Source organism: Megalobrama amblycephala, linkage group LG14 (genome assembly GCF_018812025.1).
Source record: "Megalobrama amblycephala isolate DHTTF-2021 linkage group LG14, ASM1881202v1, whole genome shotgun sequence".
Classification (NCBI taxonomy): domain Eukaryota; kingdom Metazoa; phylum Chordata; class Actinopteri; order Cypriniformes; family Xenocyprididae; genus Megalobrama; species Megalobrama amblycephala.
The window spans coordinates 21,471,522-21,479,931 of NC_063057.1; the positions used below are offsets into that span (position 1 = coordinate 21,471,522).

Consider the following 8,410-nt stretch of genomic DNA (forward strand, 5'->3'; position numbering starts at 1 on the left):
TTCACGCTGCCGCTTCTCTTGAACTGAAGAGACGCTACAGCGGTCACGACACATTAAAGAGCGCCAAAACGGTATTTATGTTTTTTTTATTTCGTAGTAAAATGGCCAGAATTTGAAATATGAGACTACGTTTCATGTCAAAAGCAACAAACGACAAATCTTATTGTGATTTACTGGATGGTTACGCATCCTCGCGCTTTTTTAAGTGGGTATACGGAAATCCTTGACCTTTCCTAGTAGGTATACGGCGTATACCTGCGTATCACGTAGACTACACCACTGGAGTCAACCTACTCAGAGTGGATCGAACTAACTCAATTCAACTGTTCTGAAACAGAAAACTCAGAGTTTCCCATTTCAGGGTAAGTCAACTCAGAGTTCAAGTTTCAACTCGGAGTTGGTTGAACGTCTTTATTGAAACGGGCCCCTGAACCCAAACTCAAATCAAATCAATCTGTAACTATGACAACTAAAGAGTGGCGGGAAAAACTGAACAAAGGAGGACATATGACAAATGAAAAAATCCAAAATAAACAGACATATATAAATAATACAGATGGACAAACAAGAAACAAGTGCAAACAAATGGAATGATAAAAAAAAAACATAAAAAAGAAACTTCAAATAAATTTAATTCATGAAAAAAAAGAATAATAAAAAATATTTATAATAACATAAAAAATAATTATGTAAAAATATTTAAAGACGTAATTTAGAACTGTATGAATTCTGATGATTTCATATTTGCTGCTGGACATTAAACAAATACAGAAAAAGATACAAATTGTCAATTATAGTAGGCTATTTAATGCCATCTATGGGCTGTGTCTGAAATCGTGCCCTATACCCTCATTCACTATTCTCTGCATTATTCCAGTAATATAATTCACTTGAGGATTGAATCAAAACAAGTGAGCGAATTCGGTCTGCTTTCTGTTTAATAATTATTTGAAACTTAACTGGCAGCTCCATTAGTAATAAAAAAGATTTATCTTGAACTCTGTCATGGAAACTAGCAAGTACAAACCTTAATCAAACAATTTAATTACCAATTAAAAAGAAATTTATACCTGTATGATATTACGCTGTAGCCACATTGGACCAGCGGTTTGGAAAATGGATGGATGGATGATTCAGCTGTGGGCGCCATCTTCAGGTCAGACGTGGGAATAAACACTCACAGTGCATTATGGGTATTCCCTAACCATTGAGTGTACATCGGTTACGGTGCAATGTGGGATTGAATGAGTGATCAGTGTCAGTCCTAGATGTCAGGGGGGCTATAAGAAAAACTTTTAAGGGGCCTCTGTCAGTCCATTCATAAAAACCCAAAATGACTCCCAACCCCTTAATCTGTTCTTTCAGAGTCTTTTTTTTTACAGTCTATGCTGTCAGCAAACAACAGTGAGTTGAAACAGTAATACAATTTAAAAACAAGAACTTTACAAACAATAGGACAAATACAACAGAAAAAGATACAAATGAAATAAACAATTTAGCCTACTAAAAATAATAGCCTATACAGAAATTGAATAAAGTAATCAGATGTAAAAAATAAAACATTGCATAGTCTTCACCGTATTGATTAAATATACATTAATTCTTATTAAATTTACTAAACTTATTAAGTTAGGAGCAGTTAATGACCCTCTCATTTTCTTTTGTCGTTTGATTAACATTAAATGATAGACAACAGCAGGTTTATTAGGCTGCTGTCACTTTAAGGTCGAATGCATAAATCTAATACCAACAAGCATTTGATTACTTCCCAACTGTTCATGATTACTAAAGATGTGAATGCATTTAAGTGAAAACTTCTGACATATTTTTGTGTGCATTTGTCAGTTTAAGTGCACACCAGAAGCCCAAAGTAGCCTATATCTGTCCGTGTTTTGCTCTGTCTTGGAGAGCACACACAGAAAGCCACCTTCACAGCTCGATACGCTTTTAATTTTTTTTTTAGTATTGAGCAAGTCCAAGTACAGTCACGTTACATGTTTTGACTGATTTAGATGTTACGTAGAAAGTGTGACAACGAACTGCTTTAAAGGAAAGGAACGGAATTCGGAATGTTTCGTACACTCTAAAAACTCCTGGGTTATTTCTTTAACCCATTTTCTGGGTTATTTGTGTTGGGTTAAAATTATGGGTTATTTTTTCAGCGAGTAACCATTTTCTGGGTTACAGGGCTAATATTTTGACCCAATTCCTGGGTTGTTTAGGTTTCTGGTTTATTTTTCAAAGAGTAACCCATGTTCTGGGTTAACGCCCCTTCCCCCCGCCCCCTGCTGTTGTTCTGGAATTTTCTCACAACAGTCGTTTGAAACAACCGTCACTTGAACTTGAACGCACTCGATCCGTTTTGGTCTGGGCTTCTTCGGTGCAACTTCGTCGCGTATTCAAGGTAAGCAAGTATTTTCAGTGTCAATGTAACGTAAACTTTTCTGTGTCCATGTCCCCGTTGCTATTTTAGCACTATTTGTTGAAAAAATGACCATGGCTTACCGTGGTAATTCTGTGGTTAGCATGTAGCCGCCTGCGGATATCGCGACAACATCTAACTAGTTTAAAGTCCGTGTAAAGTCAATATAAATATGTGTTTTGAGTTTGTCAGACTAAATAAGAAAGTGTTATTAACCACCCAGCCTCATTTGAATGATTAAAAATAACGATAAGTTCATGAAATTAGGTGTCAAAATGGTTGAAATGCTTTTTACACATCGTTGAGAAACGTATGACCCATTTAATGTGTTTAGAAGAAAATGACTGAATTTACTTTACACGGTCTTTAAATTCTATTTTCCATAAACTGTGCTGTACTTATCTCATTGTTATAATACTGGTAATAATACGACAGGTACAGTGCAGCTAGTGGCGACTCCATGCCGCGTTAAGGGGGTCGAACACCGGACGAGAAGCGCCGCGCCGCGTCTAGGACAACTCGAGGTATCGCATACTTTCTCAGTTTATGGCCAGCAATATTGTTATGTTTAAGGACATTATGAAATTAAGATAATGTCAGTACTATGTTATGATTGTACTGTATAATTAAATACAACCGTTGCTGAGTCTGCAGTCTGAACACTTTACCTCAGAGCGTCCGTTAACTGAATGAATTGAGAATATCACCTGAAAATACAATAACATCAGCAATTTTTATTCATGCAGCTGATTTCTGTAAATTAATGTAAAACTAACTTTATATTGCAGCACATGGTGAAGTCAGTATATACATTAATGACGATTTGAGACAAATAAGTGTAAATTTAATATAAATCTATGTACATGGCGCTCTGTGGCGCTGCAGGATTTTGAACAAGGTCCTGAACCGTTGCTGGGCGCCGCGGACAGACGCCGAATGGCGCCGCCGGTGTGTGTACACTCATAGAGAATAATGTGTTTGAATTTTAAATACGCTTCTCTTCCGGTGTGCGACCCCCTTTAGCTGCGGCTAGAGCGACGAGGCAACACAATAGTTGAGTTATGTTAACCAGCTACGCTGTGCTTATCATATTATACAGTGCTCTACGGGCTTAAGTAGTCAAAGTTAAAGAAGTGTGTCAAGTCTTCAAATTGTTGCTAACCTCTATTGTTTTCTCCAGGTCTTTTTAAATGGACAGCTTTGTCGCTGATAAGCTAACTGAGTGGCGGATGTCTGAGCTGATTTTAGAGGTGAGCGTTTTACTCTTTTAAGGGATAGTTCACCCAAAAATGAAAATTTGATGTTTATCTGCTTACCCCCAGGGCATCCAAGATGTAGGTGACTTTGTTTCTTCAGTCAAACACAAATGATGATTTTTAACTCCAACCGTTGCCGTCTGTCAGTCTTATGCTGTGTTCACACCAAACGCGAATAGAGCGTCTGGCGCGAATGATTTCAATGTAAAGACGCGTTTACGCGCGTCTGGAGGTCTCGCAGCGCGAATGAGGCGTTTAGCGCGGCGCGGAAGACGCGAATTCGCCTCATTCGCACAAATGGTGCTTTTTGTGCATTTACGCATTTGACGCGAATTCGCGTCTGACGCCCGAGTTGAAAAATTTGAACTTTGTCGTAAATGCGCGCCGCGTTAACCAATCAGGAGCCTGCTTGCTGCTGTGGCGGCAGGCCCGCCCGGAGTCACTCATTCAAAATGGAGGAACGACTGATATTATCAGTGAGCAGTCACCCAGAGATTTATGACACAAGTTCATACTTCAGACAGGAATAAAAAGGACCTCGCTTGGAAGAGTGTCGGTGAGGAGATTGGGCTACCTGGTAAGTTGTAAATACACATTTCACTTTTGAGTCACGTACACATTTATCGACCCGCGGCCTTCCCGTGACGCTGACCCCTACGCCGCTGTTCTGCTCTCCAGAGCAAATACAAAGCGGTAGCTCTCTCGATGAACGCACGATCAACATCAGCCATCTTGCAAACAGACAACCGCCTAGCACTTGCCCCTCCCACAAGAAGCGGATTTCGCCTCGGACGCGCGTCAATTTCGCTTCAAACGCTTGTTTTTTTACGCGCGTCTATTTCACTCTAGACGCGCGAATGCATTCAAAATGTTCAAGCGGCAAACTAGACGCGGTAGACGCGAATTTGACGCTCTATTCGCGTTTGGTGTGAACGCAGCATTATAATGCGAGTGAATGGTAACACAATTTATAAGAGTCAAAAAATATGCTTAGACAAATCCAAACTGAACCCTGCGGCGCGTGACTACACATTAATGTCCTAAGACACGAAACAATCGGTTTGTGCGAGAAACCTAAAGCCCCGTTCACACTGCAGGTAAAAGTGGCCCAAATCTGATTTTTTTTTTTTTTTTTTTTTTTTTGGGTCAAGTGACCAGGTCAGACTTCTTCAGAGGTAGTATGAACACTCAAATCTTGCCCAGATCTGATTTTTTCAAATCAGATTTAGACCACATACATATGTGGTCCTGAATCAGACCCAGATCTGATTTTTTTTCAATGCGACCGCAGTGTGAACAACCGAGACGGATTTGATGCGACTTTTACGTCAATCTACGTCGACATTTGTCACAATTATGCGCCGGCGAGTTACCCCTAGACACAACAGACACAGACAGTAACATTAAAAACTTGACTAGTTATGGAGAACAGCGATGGAGCGAGTCAATGGAGGGAGAGTGAGGTGTTAGACCTAATTAGTATATGGGGAGATACTTCAATTCAAGCTAAACTAGAAGGATCCTACCGTAACCGCTCCGTTTTTGCTCTCTTTCTCTTCGTTCTTCTCCTCTTCAGCACCTGCTCATTAATGTTACGGCTTCCATTACACAAACATTTTGAAATAAAAGCGAAAATGCTTATTTCCTCCATAACCTCCCGAACTTTAGTGCAACCGCGTGCTGCGTCTGATGTCATTGTTATTGTTCTTTTGCGCATGCGGGTTAGTTTGAAACCTCAAACAGTTCACACTAAAATCAGATATAGGCCACATTTTAAAAGGTAATGTGAACACTAAAACAAAAAATCGGATCTGAGCAAAAAATCTGATTTGAGCATTAAGACTTGCGGTGTGAACGGGGCTTAAGCGATTGCTGAACGCAGTTGGACATAGTGGTGTTTTAGAGGTAAAAAATTATATAAATAATTTTCGGTTTCTCGCACAAACCGATCGTTTCGTGTCTTAGGACATCAATGTGTCGTCACGAGCCGCAGGGTTTAATTAGGATTTGTCTAAGCATATTTTTTGACTCTTATAAAATTGTGTTACCATTCACTCGCATTATAAGACTGACAGACGGCAACGGTTGGAGTTAAAAATCATAATTTGTGTTCGACTGAAGAAACAAAGTCACCTACATCTTGGATGCCCTGGGGGTAAGCAGATAAACATCAAATTTTCATTTTTGGGTGAACTATCCCTTTAACTGCCCTCATATCATCTCTCTATACCTAAATATTTTTCTTTAATATGACTTAAATGTGTCAGTGCAAGATTTTGTGACAGTCACAACATCTTTGACAGTGGGGAATGCATCTCTATAATAACCCTTATAGTTAAAAGATACTTGTGCCTTGTCTTTAAGCTGTTATGCATAATAATGGGCCAGATATTCACCTTTGCATTAATGTCATTACACTTGTTAGTGAAAGAAAAGATGGACAGGATAGACTGTCATTCACACAAAATGGGTAATGCTGCAAAAGAACCACATTAGTTAACTAGCAAATTGGGCCACTTTTTTTTTTTTTTTTTTTTTTTGCTTTTTTTTTTAAACAAAAAAAAACAAAACAACAGCATTCCCTTAAAAGTGATTATTTGTTAGCTTGATAATCAAAGAGTGTCTGGTGAGTGGTTCACAATTGTCTCGACTTGTTAACAATACTCATGTTGTCTTGTTTTCTGTCTTTCAGGTGAAGACAGAGATGAGGAGGCATTTCTTCTCTTAGATGAGGACACTATCAAAACTCTTGTCCCTCAAGTTCAATCCAGTTATTGAATGTTGTCAAATGTTTGAGAGAGAATGAGTTGTTTTTCTATTTTTTCTAATGTCTAATGTTATTACAGTGTGACCTAAGATAAATAGGTCTAAGTGTGTAGAGTTTATGTAAAGTTTAATTTAATTTAATGCAATAAAAAATGTAAAAGTGCTTGAAGTGTGTAAGTGTCTGAAGTTTTATTTTCTGAAATAAGGCATACTTGCATAGTAACCCAAGTTAGGTTATTTTTGACCTTTGACCTTTGGTTAAAAAGGGACCTACTGATTTCTGGGTTATTTCAACCCAGATATTGGGGTTGCTCTTTTGACCCAGAAGTTGGGTTATATTAACTACAATTTTGGGTTATTTTAACCCAAAATTTGGGTCAGGTATTTAACCCAGAAATTGGGTCAAAAAGAATAACCCATTTTTCTGGGTTGAAATAACCCAGAAATTAGTTGGTCCCTTTTTAACCCAGGATTTGGGTCAAAAATAACCCATTATGGGTTATTTTTGACCCAGGAGTTTTTAGTGTGTAATCATTAGAAGCCAAAATATGAAATGAAAGTAAAATTCTATTAATCACAGCCCTAGGCATTAAATCATCTTTGAGAGCAAGGGGTCCCTTGGTGGTTAGGGGTGGTGGTTAAATAATTATGCTAATATATTATCAAGAATTATTCACAGTATTTTAAAGTACCCATGGTAACAATATTGTGCATATTAATTGCAGTGATAAACAGTATTACTGGCACACGTCTACTTCAGTGGCATGTTTTTTTTGTTGTTGTTGTTGTTTTTTGTTTTCCCCCTATGAGATATATTATCCCCTCATGGCATGGCAGGCTAAACCAAAGGTTATCATGGGCCAACTTTGGCATGGTTTGGGCATCTCTGGTTTAAAGGATCCTCAGAGTTTGTGCTTTTGACTGGAATCAGTGTCCTAGTACTTGATGGAGATGTAAAATATCCATCATATGATTATCTTTATTATTTTAGATTATCAACACAAAGTTTGTACTCATTCATAATTATTAACAGTGCTGTTTTAAAGGCAGCGTCATGTTGTTAACTGTAAAGCAAGAAGCAAGGAATGCAGAAGAAAATGTGAATCTAATGGAGTAGTTTATTAGTAATCCACCAAAACAACACAAGGAACACAGAAAACAGGAATCCACATAAAACACCAAACAACAACTGACTCGAGACACAAGGGCTATTTATACACAAGGGCTAATGCTAATGCACAATCAGGGAACTAATCAACATGAAAAACTACAAAAAGACTACAAAGATGGCGGAAAGAACAGGAAACAGGAAGTATTAAAAATATGCATTATTACATGGAAGACAGACATTTTCACCAGAACTGCTGAACACACGAATCCTTTCTCCACTGGAGCCTATTAATATAAAACAGTAAAATAGTGTTAATTATTTAACCTTTAATGTCATACAGCAAATATTTTCTTGATTATGAAAAACTCAAGTAATACTCTGCATATACTGACACAAAATTTTAGCAGTCTAACTCTCTGCCAGTCTTTATACCAAAGTAACTTGATTATATTTGAACAGATGGTAGTTCACATTTTACAGATATCAATGTCTTAAAAACCATATGAAGATTTCATTAGCTGTCAGAAGTGGACAGAGAATGATCATTGCAGCAGACACATGTGACACTTATCGGCCATTTTCTGTCAGTCTTTCTTTTCATTATATAGTTTCCTTTGTACATCATCAGCCCCTCGTGTGGTCGTTAACATCCTCTATTCTGATGAACTGACTGTTTACTGCTGACACTATATATAGCTGCATTTCACTGACGCTATACTGATGCATGATAAAAAAAAAAATGTCTATACTGTTTAGCTGTTTAGTTTGTTCTAAAAGTGAGGGGCCATGAAACTGTAATTTCCAAAGGTGCACTGAAATAAATAAACTAAAATAAATACATAATTTTGAAAAATT

The 8,410-nt window shown here is 37.8% G+C and overlaps 1 long non-coding RNA gene across 1 annotated transcript; it reads left to right on the plus strand.

Annotated features, from left to right (window-relative positions):
• The first annotated feature begins 2,243 nt into the window (after nt 1-2,243).
• LOC125246048 lies at nt 2,244-6,607 on the plus strand. Its single transcript, XR_007179686.1, has 3 exons — nt 2,244-2,404; nt 3,603-3,672; nt 6,371-6,607. It is a non-coding gene; the product is annotated as an uncharacterized LOC125246048 (long non-coding RNA).
• The last annotated feature ends 1,803 nt before the right edge of the window (nt 6,608-8,410 follow it).